The sequence below is a fragment of the Vulpes vulpes genome, chromosome 14, assembly GCF_048418805.1.
Source record: "Vulpes vulpes isolate BD-2025 chromosome 14, VulVul3, whole genome shotgun sequence".
In the NCBI taxonomy this organism is placed as follows: domain Eukaryota; kingdom Metazoa; phylum Chordata; class Mammalia; order Carnivora; family Canidae; genus Vulpes; species Vulpes vulpes.
In genome coordinates this window covers 44,089,371-44,107,470 of record NC_132793.1, presented here as the reverse complement: position 1 = coordinate 44,107,470, position 18,100 = coordinate 44,089,371, and the positions used below count along the sequence as shown (strand labels likewise).

Here is an 18,100-nt window from a genome sequence, read left to right as displayed (position 1 = left end):
CTTGGAACATTAGCCCATGGTTTTAGGTATCTGGTGCTCTCACCACCTGGGCAAAATAGAATTAAATGTTGCAGCCAATATTCAATTTTCACTAATGTTGCTGCAGTAGCATCCCTAAGTGCTTAGACAAAGCGTTTTGAGCCTCTGGGGGAAAACATCTGCCAAGCAAAATGCTATTAGCCAACTTCCAAAGGGCCTTTGACTTAGAAAAATAAAGTAACTCACCAAACCTAAGAAGTATAGATATTGAACCAAGCTAATGGTGGACATATAGGATATATGTTATAAAGTCTTACATACAGAAACATAAAACACCAGCCATATAGAGATCATCTGTGTATCAGAAAAGTATAACTGAACACTTCTCATTGGTGGGGGTGAAGTAGCTGGAAAGGCCTGGGAAGCTGTCCCACCCTTGCTGTGTTGGTTGTACAGAGGCATTCCCTCAGCAAAGGGCTTCTGTTCTCACTTGGTCATTGAACTTTAACATGGTGGTGTTCCTTAAACAAATGCAAATTCATTTCAAACTTACATTGGTTGCCAAACCGACCAGATTTTCTCTTAGGGAAGACTAAAGTGTTTTTCACCTTGACAACTTTAAATTGTCTTAAGTTTTAATTTCATTGCTCTGTGGAAAAAGCTAAATTTATGGGAGAGTATCTTGATCACCACTATTCATTAATTAAACAAATATTGGTTAAGCATCTATTTGGTGTGATTGCACACACCTGATATTCATTGGAAGTTCTAAAGCCTTTATGAAGTATTTAAAAACTGAAATCCTCAAGGTAAAAGCAGATTGAAGAAAACAGGCTGCCAAACAATATTACCAAAGTGTTAAAAGAAAACATTATTCTATAATCCTAATGAACTGGGAAACATGGAGTTACACAAAGTAAAACAGGTTTTTTTTTGTTGTTGCAAGATTTCAAGAGCCTCTATGTGAATATAATCTGGAAGGGTTAACTTCTGTTTCGGTATCTCCCAAAATTCTTTAACCAAAGAGCTTTTATTACTAAATATCTCAGGATTAGGTCAGCTGTGAAAGATGGTGACCTGGAGCGTGTTTTCTCCCTCTCTTTTCTTTTTTTTTTTTTTTTTTTCTCTTTTTTTTTTCTCCCTCTCTTTTCTATTTCCTTAAATTAACTGTATTGGAGAAAGGCAGTGCCATCTCTCTTTTTAGGGAGGAGGACAGAGAGAAAGACTGCAAAGATAACTGTGTTACTATTATCAGAGTAAGACCTCGTATGTCCAGGCTGTACCACACAGCACCCACTAGGCCTGCATGGCTATTGATCGCCTATAATGTGGGGAGTCTGAATTCAGATGTGTTTAAGTAGAAAATACACACCAAGTCTTGAAGACTTAGTAAAAAAAAAGGAAAACACTTCATTAAAAAATGTTTACATTGCTCACATGTTGAAACTGACATATTAAAGAAAATATGTTATTAAAATTAATTTCACCTATTTTTAAAAACATTTTAAAATATAACTACTACAAAATTTTATTTTATTTTTAAAGACTTTATTTATTTATTCATGAGAGACAGAGAGAGAGAGAGAGAGAGAGAGAGAGGCAGAGACACAGGCAGAGGGAGAAACAGGCTCCATGCAGGGAGCCCGATGTGGGACTCGATCCCGGGACTCGATCCCGGGACTCCAGGATCACGCACTGGGCCGAAGGCAGATGCTTAACTGCTGAGCCACCCAGGGATCCCCTACTACAAAATTTTAAATGACAAGTTTGGTTCACATGATAGTTCTTTTCTTTCTTTCTTTTCTTTCTTTCTTTTCTTTCTTTCTTTCTTTCTTTCTTTCTTTCTTTCTTTCTTCTTTCTCTTTCTTTCTTTTTTTCTTCTCTCTTTTCTTTTTTTTTTACATTTTTTAAGATTCAAATTCAATTTGCCAACATACACTATAACACCCAGTGCTCATCCCATTGAGTGCCCTCCTCAGAGCCCCTCACGCAGCTACCCCAACCCTCCACCCACCTCCCCTTCCACAACCCTTTGTTTGATTCCCAGTTAGGAGTCTCTTGTGGTTTTTCTCCCTAATTTTTCCCACTCAGTTCCCCTCCTCTCCCTTAAATACCTTTCACTATTTCTTTTTTTTTAATTTTTAAAATTTTTAAAATTTATTATTTTTTATTTTTTTATTGGAGTTCAACTTGCCAACATATAGCATAACACCCAGTGCTCATCCCGCCAAGTGCCCCCCTCAGTGCCCATCATCCAGTCGCACCAACCCCCTACCCACCTCCCCTAACACTACCCCTTGTTCATTTCCCAGAGTTAGGTGTCTCACGTGTTTTGTCACCCTCACTGATATTTTCATTCATTTTCTCTCCTTTCCTTTTATCCTTCCACTAATTTTTATATTTTCCAAATGAATGAGACCATATAATGTTTGTCCTTTCTGATTGAGTTATTTCACTCAGCATAATACCCTCCAGGTCCATCCAGGTTGAAGCAAATGGTGGGTATTTGTCGTTTCTAATGGCTGAGGAATATTCCATTGTATACATAGACCACATCTTCTTTATCCATTCATCTTTCGATGGACACCGAGGCTTCTTCCACAGTTTGGCTATTGTGGACATTGCTGCTAGAAACATTGGGGTGCAGGTGTCCTGGCGTTTCATTGCATCTGCATCTTTGGGGTAAATCCCCAGCAGTGCAATTGCTGGTTCGTAGGGCAGGTCTATTTTTAACTCTGAGGAACCTCCACACAGTTTTCCAGAGTGGCTGCACCAGTTCACATTCCCACCAACAGTGCAGGAGGGTTCCCCTTTCTCCACATCCTCTCCAACATTTGTGGTTTCCTATCTTGTTAATTTTCCCCATTCTCACTGGTGTGAGGTGGTATCTCATTGTGGTTTTGATCTGTATTTCCCTGATGGCAAGTAATGCGGAGCATTTTTCTCATGTGCTTGTTGGCCATATCTATGTCTTCGTCTGTGAGATTTCTGTTCATGTCTTCTGCTCATTTCAGATTGGATTTTTTGTTTCTTGGATGTTGAGTTTGATAAGTTTTTTTCTAGATCTTGGATACTAGCCCTTTATCTGATATGTCATTTGCAAATATCTTCTCCCATTCTGTAGGTTGTCTTTTAGTTTTGTTGACTGTTTCCTTTGCTGTGCAGAAGCTTTTTATCTTGATTAAGTCTCAATAGTTCACTTTTGCTTTTGTTTTCCGTGCCTTCATAGATTTATCTTGCAAGAAGTTACTGTGGCCAAATTCCATAATATTTCTTTTTAAAAAGATTTTATTGGGCACCTGGGTGGTTCAGAGATTGAGGGTCTGCCTTTGCTCAGGTCGTGATCCCAGGGTCCTGAGATTGAGTCCCAAGTTGGGCTCCCTTTGGGGAGCCTGCTTCTCCCTCTCACTGCCTATGTCTTTGTTGCTCTCTTTCGGTCTCTCATGAATAAATAAATAAAATCCTTTAAAAAAGATTTTATCTATTTGAGATAGAGAGAGCATGAGCACAGGTGGGGGCAGAGAGGGAGGGAGAGGTAGACTCCCCGCTGAGCAGAGAGCCCAACTCAGGGCTCTATCCCAGGACTCTGAGATCATGATCTGAGCTGAAGGCAGATGCTTAACGAAATGAGCCAACCAGGTGCCCCATCACATTATATTTCTACTGGACAGCATTTCCTTATGGAATAGCCCTCAAAACCTTACTGGTCACTAATGCCACATGGATATCCCTTATCCCTTGTCTGGTGCACTTTACACACAGAGACACACACAGACACAGTGGCTGCTCAGCCCCAAACACCTTACTGTCTACAGCTATCTTGCTACAATCCTGTCCATCCTTTAAGATCCTCTCAAACTATAGCAGGCAATTGCTGGCATTTATTACTAATTTATTACAGGCAAAGCACTGTTTTAAGTACATTTCATGTGACTCTCTTAAACCATCACAGCAGCTTTATTAAGTGGGCAGCATTTAATTCTCATTTTATAGCTGGAAGAGGTGCTCATGGTCAGCACCATCAGCTGGTCAGTGGCAAAGCCCAGATTCATCTTTGCCTCATTAATCACCATTGCCCCATCTGCTGTTCCTTGCCATCATGCTCCAAGTCTGCTCAGAGTTCCTGAACACATGTATCCCTCACTTCCTGGAGTCCTCACTGCACTTCCTTCATGCATCTTACTTTATATGCCTTTTTCACTGCATGGATTACTGCACTGTATTATCATTTTCACGATTTTGTGTGATCCGCATGATTCTCTCTGAAGACCAAGATGAATCTGGCTCATTTAAATCTTCATGGAAAATAACACTTTGAGACATCAGGCCGTATTTGATTAGTGCATAGCATATTCTATGTTTAAACATATTATATACTCCTCTCATGCCTTTGACAAATGTAAATCTTGTTGCTGAAATAAGAATTGGCTAAATTGATGTGGATGGCTATTCCTGACAGGTGGAATCTAAAAGCAAAGCAAAAGAGAGCACCCAGAAGTCCAGTTTCCCCTCTGGTAGAGGAAATCTCTGAAGACCCTCCCAGCACAGTTCCTCTACCTACAATGAGTAGTCTCTCTCTCTCTCTTTCTCTCTTTCAGCTCATACTGTTAAGTTGACTCTGTCCTATGTTCTGGCCTTGACCCTAAAGGGGATCTTGTCTCCCTGACCTACCCTAACCATACAACAGTGTCCGAGGAAAACTGATAGGGGAGAGAGGGAAGGAATTAAGATAGGAAGTATGGGGTGATTCTCAAACATCCACATTTCCAGGAAATTTAGAAGACTCCATCCCTTACCCATTTCTTGTCTGAAAAGGGCACAATATAATAAAAGTAGACTAAAGGCCCTGGTTGTACTGAAAAGTCATTCCAAATGCTGCTATTTGCACAAGAATAGTAAATTTCCCAATAGAACATCTCTTGGTGACAGTTCTAGGAATATCAACAATTGGAGAAATATTCTTTGATAACAGTTTTTAGTAAATATTAGAGTACATGTGAAAAACCAGGATTCGATCTGATATATTTTTATGACCTTCCCAAAGTCTTCTATGCAACGGAGAACATTCAAATTACTTCAGATCATTTCAAAATGGACACGCTGGCTAGTTTTCCTTATCCAGTGATCTACATGAAGTTTTCCTCACTTCTGTGTACTCACATCCATGTGTGAGGCATATCTTCTTTCCAGGTCCATCATTTTCTTTCCCTTCTGGAATGTCTTCTTTCAAAGGACAAGCTAAGAATTTTGTTGACCTCCAACAATCTAAAACCTTGACTTTTGTTTAACTACATTTGATTAAAGTAAGGAAGATCCACAAATTATTTTGAATAATATTCTTATAAATATGTTTACTATTTTAGAAACCTTTTCTCATCTTCAAAAATGACTAGTATTTCAGGACTCCTGGGTGGCCCAGTGGCTGAGCATCTGCCTTCGGCTCAGGGTGTGATCCTGAGGTCTTGGGATTGAGTCCCACATCGGGCTCCCTGCAGGAAGCCTACTTTTCCCTCTGCCTATGTCTCTGCCTCTCCCTGTGTCTTTTATGAATAAATAAATAAAATTTTTTTATTTTTATTTTATTTTTTAAAAGATTTTATTTATTCATGAGACACACAGATATAGAGGCAGACACAGGCAGAAGAAGAAACAGGTCCACTGCAGGGAGCCCGATGTGGGACTTGAACCCAGAACTCTGGGATCACGTCCTGAGCTGGAGGGAGACACTCAACCACTGAGCCACCCATGCATCCCAATAAAATCCTTTTTTAAAAAAAAAAAAAAAGAAATGACTAATATTTCTAGGAACACATATACATCCATGGTAATTTTCAACTATTTTTATTTCTATTCTGCCGATTAATCAAAGGGGCAAGGAACCCATGTATTTATTCAATTTAACACACATTTGCTGAATTTTGTTCCAGGTCTAAGATGGACACTGTAAGGACACAAAGAGAGATCTGTTTTTAGATGTAGGCATCTGAAGGGGAGGTAAAGATGGGTGCAGATTCAACTGGGAGAGCATGAGGAAAAGCATTTAGTTTAGACAGAACCACTTGGCTAAAAGCAGATGTATGGAGGCAAAGGCATGAGAATTTGGGCTGGCCCCAGGGGAACAGGGTTAGAAGGGAAAGGTAAGTCAGGCCAACGTATGAACTCAGGGGAGGGCTTCCTTGCATGAGGTAAACCTGCGGGAGCCCCTGAAATCTCTGTCTCGGTGGATGCTGGAGGTAGAAGGACAACTTAGGGCAGATAACCAAGAACTGAGTTAGGGAACTATAAACTTCAACTTGGAAAGAAGGCAGCAGACACAAGAGCTCTTATGCCAAATACAAGGAAGCATTGTCCATTACAGACACCCAGAGGATAAGGAAGTCAGGAGAAGGGGCTAGTGTGGGCAGGTACATGATTATTATATTTTTAGATAAGGTGAGTCTAAGCAGAGAAGTTCAATACCAGTTGAAAAATGAATAGGAACAAACCAATAATCTGCATCAGGATAAGCAGTCCCCTCTCCCAATCCACATATGCAAACAGAGAATATAAGGAAGAAGAGAAAATGTAAGAAAGTATTGACAGCTGCCCTCAGGGTTAGTAAAGCTAAGCTTAGGTCTGATCGCGTCTGTGGGAAGAAAGCAACGTGACCCACTGGCCTTAATAAGATAGAGGAATCACTGCTCTGAGTAGATGTACTCTTGTTTCATTTTTGCAAAACATGAGTATTAGGTTCTCAAGTCTGAGGTTTCTCCAGGTTGAGAAATCCAACAGGCAGTTGGAGCACCAACACAGATAAATGGATAACAATATCCAGAAAAGAGCATCTACAATGAAGGGGATGATGGTCTAGAGAAGTCAGATCACCCTGAACTCTTCTATTTAATTCTGAGTGCCATGATAAAATTGGGGTCTGACCAGAAGAGGAGAGAAATAAAAAGTGTGACCATGGTTTGGGGAAAAGTTTGAAGGAGCTTTGAATGCTTGACTTGAAGAAAAGGATAAGCAGGGAAGACTCCTTGTATCTTGTCAAAGAGGATTCAGACTTGACTAGTAACAGGAAAGAGCTAGATGTAAGAACCAAGGGACAGATATGAGGGAAAGGCACAGTCCAAGTCAAGGTAAGGGCTCCCTGGACAGCATTTTGGCATTGAGGTGATTGCCTCATCATCAAGGAAACTGAAGCACAGGCTGGACAACAACTGAAGGGGATACCATTGAGGGGACTGAGGCATATGGCGGTGAGTGCTATAATAGATGTCCCCATCAGTTCTATGACCCATGGGAGGAGGTAGACTGGAGCAAAAGATATATGGGTGAGGGTCCCCTACAGAGAGCAAACAGGTAAGGCCACAAGTAAGATGACCAAGACACATATTGTAGCAAAAAAAAAAAAAACAAAAAAACAAAAACAAAACAAAACAAAAAAACCCCCAAGGGAATTGTGGAAAGAATTTTGTGCAAAATGAGGGAAAAGAAGATAGTGGAGATTGAAAGACCATAAAAGAATAGGAAGAAAATTCAAAGACTGTTACATAACAAAAGACAAGGAAGAGGAAATGTTATTGAGGTGTAGCTTATTACAGTAAAGTACACGATTGTTAAGGGTATAGCTTGATGATTTTCACAGCATTCCAGAAGGTTCTCTCAAGCCTTCCCTATTCAGTACCTTCAAAGGATAATCACTGTTTTGACTTGTGGCATAGATTAGATTAGCCTGTTTTGAACTTTATATAAATGGAACCATGCAATAGGTACTTCTGTGATTTAAGTCAATATTATGTCTGCGAGATTCATCCATGTTGTTATGTGTCAGTAGTTCGTTCCTTCCCATCATTATGTAGATAACGGAAGTCTGGCTATCATAAATAAATACATGTGGACACAACACTCATTTCTGTTGTTTAGCCTTCACAGTATAATCTCTGTGGCATAGATGTGTATTCAGCTTAGTCAACATAGCCAAACATTGTTTCAAAAATCTTGTACCAATATATATTCTCTCCATCAATATAAGAGAGTTAAAATTCTCTCATTTTCATTAACTTTGTATGTTGCAGCCATCTCGGCTAATTGTAGCCATCTTGGTCTATGTGTCATGATATACTAATCACGTTATTTCAATTTCTCTGGTAAGAACATTATTTGGTTGAGATGAGACCATCTCTGGTTGAATATTATTTTTTCATGTATTTAGTCCATTCTAGTACCCTCCTTTATAAAGTGTCTGCTCAAGTCTCTTGTTCATTCTTAAAGTGGGTTGTCTGATATATATACTTCTGGATTTGAGTCCTTGATTGGATGCATGAATTGCAAATATCTTTTCAAAGTTTGTGACTCGCTTTTTTACTCTTTTAAAGGCATCTTTGAGTGAACAAAATTAATTTTAATGAAGTCAAATTTATCCATCTTTTTCTTTTATTATCAGTTCTTTTTTAAGAAATCTTTGCCTTCTCCAAGGTCACAGAGATATCCTCTTATGTTTTCTTCTAGAATGCTGATAGTTTTAGTTTTAACACTTAAGTCTATGATCCATCTGAAATAATTTTGGTGTATGGCATAGGGATCAAGTTCAATTTTTTCCTTACAAATACACAACTAGACCTCATGTCAACTGTGGAAAAGACCTCCTCTCCATCACTTAATTGTGGGGTAGCCTTTCTTGTAAGACAAGTGACTGCATATCTGTAGGTTTGTCTCTGGACTCTCATTTCTGTCCCATTGATCTATTAGTCTATCCTTGTTTCAATGCCACAATCTCAATTATTTAGTTTTAGTCTTAAAACTGGTAATATGAAACCTCCAGATTTGTTGTTATTTTTAAATATTGCCTTGGATGTTATAATTACTTTTCATTTCTACTTCAATTTTGTAATCATCTTGTCTACTTATACAGGAAAAACCCCTACTGGGACTCTAATTGAAATTTCAAAGAGTCTATAGGTCCTTTAAGGAAGAACTGACAACTTTTAAAGTGTTGAGTATTCCAATTCATACATGCTTCTATTTTTTAAGAACTTAATTAATTTCTCCCAATGTTTTGTACTTTTTGGTGTGACATTCTTGCACACCTGGTGTTAAATTATTACTTAGGGATTTTTATGGTACTTTTTATATGATAAACCATATTTTTTAACTTTGCTAATTGTTGCTAGTGTATTAATCTCTGAATGACGCTTTTAATTATTACTTTCTAATTTTAATAATTTTAATTTCTTTTTCCTTGCCTTACTGCTCTGGTAAATAGCCAGTTAAGATGGTTAACTTTTTTTTTTAAGGATTTATTTATTTGAGAGAGAGTGAGAGAGAGCATGGGAGGAGGGGCAGAGGGAGAAAGAGACAGAAACTTTAGTGGACACAGCACTGAGCATGGAGCCAGACAGAGGGCTCAATCCCTGACCCTAAGATCACGACCTGAGCTGAAACCAAGAGTCAGACACGCAACCAACTGCACCAAGCAGGCACCTCAAAGTGGTTGCCTTTTAATCCTAGTTTGCTTTCAGTATTTTAAATTTAAATATTAAACTCTACAAAGAAAACTTGATAGGTTATCTGGACTTTTCAGGAAGGGAGTATACTTTGCTGATGACTGAACTTCACCCTTCTATTCAGGAAAGACCATCACCTTGGAAGATCACACAGGTCTGGAACTGTCCTATCTACCAAATGGGCAGTATTATGGTCACCACTAAGCACACATCTGAGTCAAACTTTAATCTTTGATGGTTCTTACTTCGTGTTTCATCCTTCCTTTCACTAGATCTAGGTCTCTGGATTTGGACCTTAAAATCCTGAGAGCAATGAATACTCACTACATGCTTGACATTGTCTTCAGCCATTCCCAGGTATTATTTCATTCAATCCTTGTGACAACATTTGTAACAACAAATGAGGTAACAGGGGCACAGTGAAATGGGCTTATTTACCCATAGCCACACCACCATTCTGCAAGGGAGCCAGCATCCAAACCAGGTAGTCTGACTCACAACACAGCCACTATGAAATCAGGAATCAAATCTTCTTGCCCCAGCCCTCTGTTTGAGGTCTCTTCTCTTTATCATGGCCTCAGCCACTGGACATGTTTGCTCACCAGGCAGCCAACAGGAAAGCTACTGAACTTGGTTGGGCCTTCTCAGAAAGCCTTGAAAATGGCAGTCATGTTCTTAATTCCCATTTTCTTAAAGTTTTATCACATTTGAGAACAAAGTGAACAGTTCTCTCCAGCATGCTGTCCCATCATTTACTTTTGCCAAAAGCAATAGGTAAAGCTCTGAAACTACAAAAGATAATTACCTGAAAATAATTCAACTGTTTCTGAGTGGAAGGGTTAGCTTATATGCAAAATCTAGAAAAGTCCACAATTCTTCTCAAAAGAGATATGTTCTGATCTATCAACTGTCTCTTTAAAAATTATCCAAAACAAACTACAGCAGAGTATTAGGTATAGAAAGAGTCCTTATTCTTTGAGGCATCGTTCATAATTGTTGTTTCTTATATCAGAGTAAATCACCGCAAGACTTAGTGACTTAAAACAACAATCATTTTATTATCTTTATGGTTTCTGAGGGTCTAGAATTGAGGAAGGGCTTTGCTGGGCAGTTCTGGCCAAGAGTTCTGAATGTGGTTGCTGCCAGATGTTAGCTGGAGCTGGAACAAAGGGCAGTGGGGTGGGGGAGGCACAGCTGGCAGAGTCAGAGACTGACCTATAGTCAACTAGCTTCCTAAAGGTTCAGACCGTGTGGTCTCTTCCCATGGGCTAGTTTAAGCTTCCTCACAGTATGGTGGCCTTGGATGGTCTAACTGTTTAAATGGCAGCTCAGGGCTCCAGCTGTTCCAAGAAGCAAGGTGGAAACTGCGCTACCTCTTCCAAATGATCCAAAGACTAATACAGTATCATTCCTGCCACATTCTGTTGTTACAAGGAGACACACATGTACCCAGATCCATGGGGAAGGGATTAGTCTTTCCTCTAGATGGGGAGCTGCCTAAGAGAACATGTGGGTTGGGCAATGATGTAGCCCCCTTTGGAAAAATACAATCTGTCCCACAGTCTAAAGTTAGTCATGCACTGCAAATGTCACATATGAGGGAACCCGTGCCATTCTCATTTTTCAGATCTGTAAACCAAGAGAAAGCATTGCTAAGCTGTTTCAGATCTTTAAACCAAGAGAAAGCATTGCTAAGCTGTTTCTGGTTACACAGAGGAGGGGGAGGAAACCATCACATTTGTTTAAACATGCAACCCAAAGATAACATAGTATGTAGAAATTACTTTGTGAACTGCAAAATATGGCATAATTTATTGTCATTCACTGTAATTTGGAAACATCTCTGAAAAGTCTGCTCTCTCTGAAAATCTGACGTTTTACCAAGACAGATGAGCTGTCCTTCAAAACATTTATCTACTTAACAAGTACCACCATGGGGTTCCATGGTGTAATGGTTAGCACTCTGGACTCTGAATCCAGCTGAGTTCAAGTCTCAGTGGAACCTACTCAGTGTTTGGGATGCCTGGGTGGCTCAGGTGGTTGGGCACCTGCCTTCAGCTCCGGTGGTGATCCTGGTTTCCTGGGATCAAGCTCCGCACTGGGCTCCCTGCTCGGCAGGAAGCCTGCTTCTCCCTCTCCCACTCCCTCTGCTTATACTCTCTCTGTCAAATAAATAAACAAAAATCTTAAAAACAAACAAACAAACACCACCTGAATTGCCCTAGGAAAGATTTTGGGCATTTCCTACACTTATATTTAATGGAGAACTTGGAAAGTTAAAACTATCAACAAGATTGGTCTGACAAAATGTTTCCCATTGGATGGGAGTACAGTTGCCAGCAAGGAAGACTTACTTAGGCCTGGAGCTCAGGAGAGAAAGAACCATGGATGGAAAAGGGAAACTCTCAGGTGCCAGGTTATTGGTCAGTCTGCTGTCCAATTAGCATCCGCAAACCGAAATCCTTCATCTCTTCTCCCAAGTTCAGCCAATTCTCATTTCACATCTTACAGGTTTCTGTTCATTTTAGTTCTGATTTTTTAAATTTTTTATTTGGAATATATATATATATATATATATATATATATATATATATCACAAAGCTGTGTATGTAGGTACATATATACACAGATGTATGATATATATGTATATGTGCGTACATGCATATACACACATATATGAATATATGTGTGAAAAATACTGTACTGTTTTCTTCTGCTTTGGGTGTATGTGTGTGTGTGTGTGTGTATGTTTAGAGGGGGTGACAACATTCATCCTCTGAAAGGCTTGGTTCTGAAACTTTCTTCTGACTGCGGCTTTGCTTGCATGTTGTGTGCTGTTTTCTGCTCCTCCGACAATATTGTCTTTTCTGGACCAGCAAGGGGTTCATGCAGTCAGGAAACAGGGCTTGGGCGGCTACCTAGGTTTCTTGATTCAACCTCGCCCTCTGCTGTTAACTTAGTGATGTGCAGCTTCCGTATGGAACAGCGCTGCTTTTGGGAGAGGGTCTCTTCTGCATTTGTGATTCACTGATCTCTGCGGGGCTCTTAATTTTATCGCTTTCATTTTTCTCTCTCCATATTGCCCAGTCTCCAAGTGGTAAGTGCCCTTCCGAGGCCACCACTTCTGTCTTGAAGCCTCATCATTCCCAGGTTTGTCACCGCGGGTCCCACTGGCGTTCAAATACTTCCAATGGGGATGGGACTTGACTTTCTAGGAGTGATGTTGCCTTGGAGCTTGGGGTTGCATCACCCCAAGCTCCTCAGTTCCTGTCCTTTTCTCCACTTGTTCTCCACTGTTTATGCAGTGGTCCTGACAGGGGGTGGGCTCCAGAGCCACCCGGCTGGACCTGGGTGTTTCTCTCACTCTACAGGTGACTTGAAGTGTGTAAAATGATGTCTCCTAGTAATACTGAGGACATGTGCAAAAAGATGCTTTTATTTGCTCTGTTTGTTGATTTGGGTGATTTGGGGGAGAAGATATACAAAGATTTGGATGTAGGCAATCATCATTATTCTACTACAACTTGGGAGTTCTGTGTGTTTAAATATTAATGCTATTTACTGCATTAAAAATATATCCATTTTACCCAGACCTGTTTACTTTTCACAATGCAGGAATGTCTCAGTGCAACAGTATATATAACTTTTTAACCAAGGAACTCTGTAATAACGAACAAGCATTCACACACAAAACACCAGATGCTTAAAATACTTTCTGACGACCTAATGGACACCCAAAGCTAATTCTTATTCTTATGTATCGTCAGCCATCACCAAAACAGCCAACCTGCTCCAACTATATCAGCAAAGGGTAGAGCCCTTGACAGCATCTGCCATCCAGAGGGAAATTGTAGGTAGTAGAAGTCATTGGAAAAGAAGCACTCAGGTTTCAAGGTGCTCTGAGATTTTCAAGTCTGAAATTCAGCTCTAGCAGAGCTCTCCTGCTCCAGGTGCCACCTTTACTCAGAGACATACGGCTTTCCACTCCCAGCCCCCATGGTAGACTTTAGACCCTACCTGTGCCAGGAGCACAGCTAGCCTCAAGTGCTGGGAATTGCTTCCCCCCCCAACCCCCTTCAGGCCTCATCCATAACTTCTGGGAGCCAGCTAGGAATACCCAGCCCCCTTACCCCCCACCTAATGGGCAGGACAACTGACTCACAGTTTATGCTCTGGCAAGGGTAAGCCCTTATCCACGGGGCTGATTTGATTGATGCACCCTGGATCGGCTGCCTCCCTCCCAGCTCACCTCCCTACTCCCCTGCTGATGCTTCCCAGGGCTGCCCCCCTCCCCCAAATAAACTACTTACATTTAAATCTTTGCTCAGGGCCCGCTCCTTGGGGAACCCAGCCTGAGACTGCCCCCTCTCAGAGCCTCCACATGGACAGTTCAGAGCCAGGAAGACAGCCTGGTTCTCTGATCCTGGTCACTGATCCAAGCAGGGTAAGAAGGGGAGGAGTCTTGGATGTAAGGGTCCAGGGATGCACATATGAAGGTCCTAATGGGAGTGCACAGGGCACGGCCTGGAGGACTCTCTGTCTCCAGGACCACTGGGCTGAGTTTATAAAGGGACAGTGGTGAGGTGGCCCCTTCGCATTCCATGGCTAAGGCCTGTGTACATAGTAACTTCTCTGTAAATATTTGTGGAATGAATGGACAAGGAGGAATTCATTTTGAGAAAACCACATTAATATAAACCCTGCTAAACATGGAAGGCCTAACTCCCACTCTAATATAATAGACATACTTATTGTCTTAGGATGTGATAGCGAAATAAGGCAGAATGGGCTGAATTCTACAGAATTCCCCCCACTGCCACCGTGGGGGGGTTCTAGAAAACTGCACACTGGCCACTGGTAGCCTCTTTGTCGTGAATTCTTGGTGAGGTTGCACACAGGAGGAGAGGTCATATGTGAAGAAGTGGAAATGACTTAAGGGCATCTTATCATTCCCTCACTTTGTCATAAAGCTGGCTGGCACACTAGGCTCCTGCGCACGAGGGCCGGGGGGTGCTGTCCCAGGGCCCGGGCATGCAGCGGGGCTTACGAAATACTCTTCCAGTGGCCAAGAGATAAGGACAGTCATGTGCCAGCTGGGCACCACTGGAACGGTTAAGACAAGGACAGCTGACCTGCGTCATGTTTTAAAAGAAGCCATGCAAAGTTCATGCCTCATACAAACCAAGGGAACCATTTAGACTGCAGGAGAAAAAGATGAATATTTATAAGCAGGATCACTGCTTTTTGGAATTCTTGGAGAGATCAGTGAATCAAATCAACAGCTATTTTTACACTTTTTAAATTTACAATAATCACCATTTTAAGATACATATTTCGTGTCTGGCATCGGATTAGGTGCCAGGCCCACAGCAAGGAACAGGCAAGCTCCATCTGGCCCCTTCCCTCAAGATGTTTAGTGAGAAAGACAAGCCAATCTAGTGTGATTAATCCATAGGATATTTTATAAATAATTCTCCTGTAGATATCTACTTTGTCTTATTTGGGCCTGTGGGTTCTGGTCACATGCAGAGCCTAGAAAAGAAGGGCTAACCAGGCTCCCTAAGAGGAGCCTGCTCCTCCCTCTGCCTATGTCTTTGCCTCTCTCTCTGTGTCGCTCATGAATAAATAAATAAAATCTTTTTTTTTTTTTAAAGAATGGCTAACCATTTAGGCATTAAAACCTCAAAGAACTAAACAGATTTTTTTACAGGGCTTTATTTAAAATGTGTTGCATCACTCTACCTTAGAAACCAATCTATCAGGAACAATGTAATCTTTCTTTGATTAGCTGAGTCATCAATTATGTTTGTTGAGTACGTGTTAGCTCTAAGTAGCATCGTAAGTGCAAGCACAGGGTTAAGGAAGATTGGCTGCAGATGAGTACTTGGAAATACTTTTCCTGGGGAAGAAACCAAACAGCACATCATCTTCCTCTGTAGTCACGTCCTCTATGCCTCCTAAAAGCATGGTGAAGGGTATACCCGTAGATGTAAGGTGTCCTGAGTGCTGCAACATGGCTGCTGTTTAGACAGATCCCCAAAGTCAGGACGCCATTTCCTCCAACCTCTAGAAAGTCACCTAATCAAAGTCATGATCAGTCTTGGCTCTCTTGGCAATGATATAATAAGCAAGTTCTACATCACTACTTACAACACGGTAGCCCCTGTGTAGAAGCCACTAAGCCTCCCCACGTGCCTTTTATTTCGAGGCTCTTGTATTTCGGGAGAGCCTATGTGACTGGGTTCTGTCCAGCTTCATATGGGTGGACAGCAGTATATGCCACCTCCCCCCGACACATGATATTTAAAACCCTCCCATGCCGTCTCCAGCCCCCTCTCCTCTGCTATGACCCTGTAAACTGTGTCTTCCAGCTGACATTCTACAAGGTGGGAACAGGCTTTTTACCTGAGTCACCACCTGGGGAAGAGCCATCCCAGCCACACTGGCTAGACCACTCCCTTTTGTGTTAAGTTCCTGAAAGTTGGAGGTTTATTGTTTAGTCTCTCCTAACAAATGCAACTATCTAACCAACCTGCCACCACTCTTCCATCTCTCTAGCAGGAGAAGACATGAAGTCAAATGAATAAAAGCCCTGCCTCCCCCTTCAGGACCTCTATTATTATCCTTACTTCATAGGCAAATCATGAGAACATGTCAATCAAAGTGAGGTATTACACATGCATAACTCTTTGGATACTCTCCTTCGTGGCAGAGGCTGTTCTTATTCCCATTTCACATATGAAGAAACTGAGGCTCAGAAAGGTTCATTAATTTGCCTAGATAACCACAGCTAGGAAGCAAGTGGAGGTACAACTGCTCTAGAACATAGACTTAAATCACCACCTCTCCCTCTGGCCTTTGGTTTCAGCACCATCTCCTGGAGCACTGCACATCTCACCTAACAGCGCACTGATGCATGGTGGCCTCATGGTGACACCCCTCATTCATTCACACTGGGTCTGCTCTGTGTAAGAGAGAGTAGGTGCAGAGTGCAGAGTGTGGCAGGGCACGTGACACCCCAGAAGAGAATGAAGCACCATCTCCCCCTGTGAGTGTACTCTCAGGGAGGCACTATTTCTTCAAAACCACAAATTTCATGACCATTACCAGAAACGGCCTCTGCCAACAGCCCTAGGTTATGACTGTGACCGTTTTATTTTAATGCTTCCTTTTATTTTATTTATTTTTTAATTTTTTGTATTTTTTTATTGGAGTTCAATTTGCCAACATATAGCATAACACCCAGTGTTCACCCCATCAAGTGCCGCCCTCAGTGCCGGTCACCCAGTCACCCCAACCCCCCACCCACCTCCCCTTCCACTACCCCTTGTTCATTTCCCAGAGTTAGGTATCTGCTTTCCTTTGAACAGAATTCTAGGCATACAAAGCTTTCAAGTGACCTAGCTGCCTGCACAGTGAATGACATTTCTCAAGGAACATCTCCCTCATTAACAATTCATGGTCTGAATCACATTACATTAGAACCCAAGGATTCAATCCATGAGCTTTGGTGTTCTGTATTTTCGTTTTTATATTTTCCTAAATTGTTCAAACTGTACACAAGTGAATATTACCTTCATAATCAGAAATAGAAGGTATTATGCAGTAATGATACTATTACTAACACAGAAGCCACATTGCCTCTTTAGGACAAACACTCTGACTTCCAGAATTGAGCTGGTTTTGCTGTGCTTTGGCAGACTTCAGTTTTGCTGTATTCTTTCCCTAGGCGCACAAGATATGCTGGTACCAATAAAAAACCAAATCAGTTGCATTAACTTGAGTGCTGTCAGCAGTAGCTGTTGATACGTGTTTTTTTTTTAAGATTTATTTATTAATTTCAGAGAGAGACAGAGACAGAGCATGAGTGGAGGGAGGGGCAGAGGGGGAGAGAGAGGGGAAGCAGGCCATGCAGAACATAGAGTCCCCCACACAGGGCTCAATCCCAGGACCCTGAGATCATGACCTGGGCAGAACCCAAGAGAGTTGCCCTGTTCAGCTACAGTTTGACAAGGGTGGCCCCAATGAATGGTTTTCATCATAGGAGGCAACATGGGTCCTGGAATGTGGAATTGCATTTCTTATGCAAATTCCGGCTTTCCAGTCTTTTAGTCCTGGGATCCTGAACAAGTTAATCATACCAGTCTGGTTCAGTTCTACTGACCCATGAACTGTGGCCCAGGCTCTGCTTAGAAACAAGTCTGAAAAAACAAACTGCAAGCTTCCTTGAACACTGCTCCTTAACATCTGATCTTGCTGTTTTCTTTTTCCAAATCTATCCCAATCCCTTACAATACATGAACCCTTAGGTTTGCCCCTGTAATACTCCGTGCACGGTAACACTCAGCAAAGATTAACTACTGTTACTGTTGTTGTTGTTGTTATTGTTATTTCTTTCTGGGCTTTGAGTGCCTGACACATAAGAGCTGGCATTTGTTAAGGATTTCAGTGAGAAGCCAGGAATCAGATCCTCTCTAATCCTCACTGCTGTGCCCTCCTGGGCATGACACTCTTCTCTGGTTGCAGAATTGCAAAGAACATCACCAGATCTCCTTTTCCAGCCTTGGGGCGATATGAGTGGATGGATCCTCCAAAATATTCCCATTAGCACCCTCATTGGACCAGCTGTGTGGCAT

At 41.5% G+C, this 18,100-nt stretch overlaps 1 protein-coding gene across 8 annotated transcripts in view; it reads right to left on the bottom strand.

Annotated features, from left to right (window-relative positions):
• The window catches only part of RIN2 (Ras and Rab interactor 2), a 215,676-nt gene that overhangs the window by 173,132 nt on the left and 24,444 nt on the right, over positions 1-18,100 (bottom strand). The gene's annotated exons all lie outside the window — the stretch shown is intronic.